Here is a 4,376-nt window from a genome sequence, read left to right as displayed (position 1 = left end):
TCAAGAGCAATGATGCTATCTTCTCATTATGTGTAAAGATCTAAAGAGAAAAAAGTAAAGGCAGGGGAGAAACCAAAGAGTCAATCCATTAAGGGGAAAGATCATTTTAAAATGGTAAAGGACTCACCCAGATGCAAGACGCACCTTAATTAGGCAGGATAATTGTCAATGTGTTTTTAAAACTATGTAGCACACAGTATGAATGAAGTCTCAAGCTATCCTCTTTCCTCCCTCCAAGAACTCATATTTCATCATTTATAGCAATTAAGAAGAAAGGGAGATTTGGGTTTTTTTGTTTGTTTGTTTGTTTGTTTGTTTTTGGATTAAGCTAAGCTTTACAGCTAGAAATACTTGATGCAAGATGAGCAAGCCAACACTTTGCTGTCTTTTATTTATAACCCACACTAGTTTCTGTGATGTTACAAAGATCCTATAACATGGCGTGCGGTGGTTTGGTTGAGAATGACCCCCATGGGCTCATAAATTTGAATATTTGGTTCCCAGGAGGAGGAACTGCTCAAGAAGGATCAGGAGGTGTGGCCTTTTGGGGGGAGGTGTCACTAGTGGTGAGCTTTAAGGGTTCAAAAACCCATACCGGACTGTCTCAGTCTCTCTGCCTCCTGCTTGTAAACCAGATAAGATGTGAGCTCTCATCTACTGTTCCACCACCATATGAGCCTGCCATGTACCATGTGCTTACTGTCTATAACTGTACACAAGCCACTGATTAAATGCTTTCCTTTACAAGTTGTGTCTTCTATGATTTCTCTTCACAGAAATAGAAGAGCGAGAAGACAGGCCCTGTGGTGGGTGACAGTCTTGTAATTATTTTTTGTGGTTCAAGAATTATGAACAGAGTGGTAGGAAGTCATTTAGTATTAAAATTTTCATGGGCATACACTATAAAACCATAATAGCAATTGATTGCTATAGAATTAGCAGACCAATTAGACACTTGAGATGGTTGGAGAGGAAAGTGCATTCCTCTTAGCAAGACTCTATACATGCCTTGCTTTTAAAGCCAAGAGGGGAAAAAGATAGTACTAAAGGGAGTTTTCTGAATGTTTCCCTTAACTGATTGCTCATTATTAATTTTTTAATGGAGAACCACATTTTAACAGGTACTGTCATGTGTAAATGTGCATGTGTGTGTGTGTGTGAAAGAGAGAGAGAGAGAGAGAGAGAGAGAGAGAGAGAGAGAGAGAGAGAGAGAGAGAGAGAGAGAAAGGGGGTGAAAGAGAGAGGAGATGGAGACTAAGACAAAGACTTTTATATGTGGACAGCCTGGTGGTTTTCAGCTATTTAATACTTTCTAGCAATATTAAGATTATATGACACATGAAACTACCCTCTCCCAACACATACAACAGTAGCCACTTGTCTTCAGAATGTGTGTGCCCCTCCCCGTGTTGTAGCCATAGGCCATTCTTATTTATCTTCTCAGGAGAAGCCAACAGTGGTCCCTTGCCCCCCAGCACTCTCACTCCACGATGTCTCTGCTCCATAACAAGTGTGAGGGGAATCCCTGGCATAGATTAGAATCAGCTTCCAGTGGAAGTACTTCTATTTTAAAAGAGGCAGCAAGGAGGGAAGATTCCTCTGCCTCTGCAAATATTCCTTCTGACAAACTGCTGTTTGGGAGACAGATGACTTTTTTCTACCGCCTCCACACATCTGGGTGGGGGAGGGTGTGAGAAAACCCTCTGTAATGAAGATAATTCTATTCTGCACGTGTATCTCATAAGGAGGGAAGAACCTTGTGGAGAAAATGACACAGGGCCCCTTTTCATCATGTGCTTGTGAGAGACCTCCAGGATCCACTGAAATGGGCTCTCCTAGACCATGCACACTGCAGGTCAGTGAGACTTCAGCCATATGTGATTCCATTTGCCTCTCAGCTATGATATCAGAAGCCAGGTAGCCTAAGATGTGCAAGGCTGTCTTTATTTGAGTTGTATCATGTGTTTGAGCTGTCTCCCTAAACTCCTGATGGGGCTGCTAAAAATACTGTGACTTCTGAGACAAATAGTGAGTAATACCGCAAACAGCACCCTGGCAGAGGGAGGAGAATGTTTGCAGCTGAAATTTCAAAAAGAATCAGTGGGAAAGGGGGATCAAAACGACTGCAGGAGCTGATGGGAAGAACACCCTCCTCCTGCCCAGTTTTCTCCCATGTTGCCTGGCAAATGAACCAACGCAGAAACAGAGACATCAAATAGGTTCTTAAAGAGCTCTGGGAAACCTTAAAATTAACAAACATAAAATGTCAAAAAATTGGTAAATTGAGTTAGACTTCTTATCAACTGACTCATTTGTAGGTAGGGAGAGTAGGTTGAGAAAGGTTTGATGACTGACCTTTGCCACAAGAAAAAACAACAACAAAGAAAACAAAACAAACAAACAAAAAAACCCAAAGAAAACAAAACCTGGTTACTCTGGGAATGAGCCTTCATGGCACAGGTTTTGGAAATAACAACCATTCCGGCTCTTCTTAGCACACAAAGCCCTTGGATTTTTATCATATTGCAACAGTTGAAAAGCATTTACAGCCCTTTCTTTTTCTGTTCATTATGAGGCGTGCGCCTGTGTGTCTCTGTGCGTTCCTCTGTGTGTCTGTGTGTGTGTTTGTGTGTGTATTTTTATAAGTGTATATGTGCATGTGTTTGTGTCTGTGTGTACGTGTGTGTGTATGTGTGTGTGTGTGTGTGTGATGTTGGGCACTGAGCTCTGAGTCTTGTTTCTGCTACCCAGATGCTTTACAATTGAGCTATACCACAAGCTCTAAGTAAGGAGCACCAGCTACCATTAATCAAGCATATAGTCAATAAAATATATGAGTAATTTTGGGGAAAAGATATGAAAAGTGACCACCTTCACCTGGAGAGTACCCCATACTAATCTCCAAATTTTTTCCAAAGGGATAAATTCTGATGACTTTTTTTTTGTGGGTGCAGCAAACTTTATTGATGGTATTCAAGAGAGTAGGGAAGGCTACCTAGGCCCCTCCTGTTATTATGGGGGTCTGGGATGGAAATTGTGAGGGAGATGTTCAGTGTTGGGTGCCAAGCTGGGATAGGGACTCCTCAGCAACCCAGGGGCCTCTCTCTTGCTCTCAGTGTCCTTCCTGGGGTGGGTGGTCCAGGGTTTCTTACTCCTTGGAGGCCATGTAGACCATGAGGTCCGCCACCTTGTTGCTATAGCTGTATTCATTGTCACACCAGGAAATTAGCTTGACAAAGTTGCATTGAGAGCAATGCAAGCCCCAGCATCAAAGGTGGAAGAGTTGCTGTTGAAGTCTCAGGAGACAACCTGGTCCTCAGTGTAGCCCAAGATGCCCTTCAGTGGACCCTCAGATGCCTGCTTCACCACCTTCTTGATGTCTTCATACTTGGCAGGTTTCTCCAGGTGGCACCTCAGATCCAGGATGGACACATGGGGGATAGGAACATGGAAAGCCATGCCAGTGAGCCTCCCATTCAGCTCTGGGATGACCTTGCCCACAGCCTTGGCAGCACCAGTGGATGCAGGGATGATGTTCTGGGCAGCCCCACAGCCATCATGCCACAGTTTTCCAGAGGGGCCATCCACAGTCTTCGGAGTAGCAGTGATAGCATGAACCGTAGTCACGAGCCCTTCCATGATGCCAAAGTTGTCATGGATGACCTTGGCCGGGGGTGGGGGTGGGTTAAGCAGTTGGTGGTGCAGGATGCATTGCTGACAATCTTGAGTGAGTTGTCATATTTCCCATGGTTCACACCCATCACAAACATGGGGGCACCAGCAGAAAGGGTGGAGATGATGACCCTTTTGGTTCCACCCTTCAAGTGGGCCCCAGCCTTCTCCATAGTGGGGAAGACACCAGTAGACTCCACAACAAATTCAGCAACGGCATCACCCCATTTGATGTTAGCGACGTCTCACTCCTGGAAGATGGTGATGGGCTTCCCATTGATGACAAGCTTCCCATTCTCGGCCTTGCCTGTGCCATTGGATTTGCCATAGGTTGAGTCATACTGGAACATGTAGACCATGAGGTTGAGGTCAATGAAGGGATCATTGATGGCAACAATCTCCACTTTGCCATGTGGAGAGCAGACGGCAGCCCTGGTAACCAGGAGACCAATATGGCCAAATCCGTTCACACTGACCTTTACCATTTTATCTATGGGACGAGGCTGGCACTGCACAAGAAGATGTGGCTGTCTCTGGAACAGGGAGGAACAGAGAGCTCTGATGACTTTTGGAGTTAGGATAAGTGGTGGTGAATCATGATTATCCAGGTCACAGGATCTAGGAAACAGACATTTGGGCACATCTGTGAGGAGTTTCTAGCTTGGGTTAAGTGAAGTGTGAAGATCTACCATAAGAGTGGGCAG

General features: G+C 44.6%; 1 pseudogene; it reads right to left on the bottom strand.

Moving 5' to 3' along the window:
- Positions 1-3,100: 3,100 nt before the first annotated feature.
- LOC147002560 (glyceraldehyde-3-phosphate dehydrogenase pseudogene) lies at positions 3,101-4,157 on the bottom strand (annotated as a pseudogene).
- Between the last annotated feature and the right edge of the window lie 219 nt (positions 4,158-4,376).

The sequence above is a fragment of the Mus caroli genome, unplaced genomic scaffold (genome assembly GCF_978045245.1).
Source record: "Mus caroli unplaced genomic scaffold, Mus_caroli_1 scaffold_9, whole genome shotgun sequence".
Taxonomy (NCBI): domain Eukaryota; kingdom Metazoa; phylum Chordata; class Mammalia; order Rodentia; family Muridae; genus Mus; species Mus caroli.
Note: the sequence above shows the minus strand (reverse complement) of the source record. Positions and strands in the feature narration are given on the sequence as shown.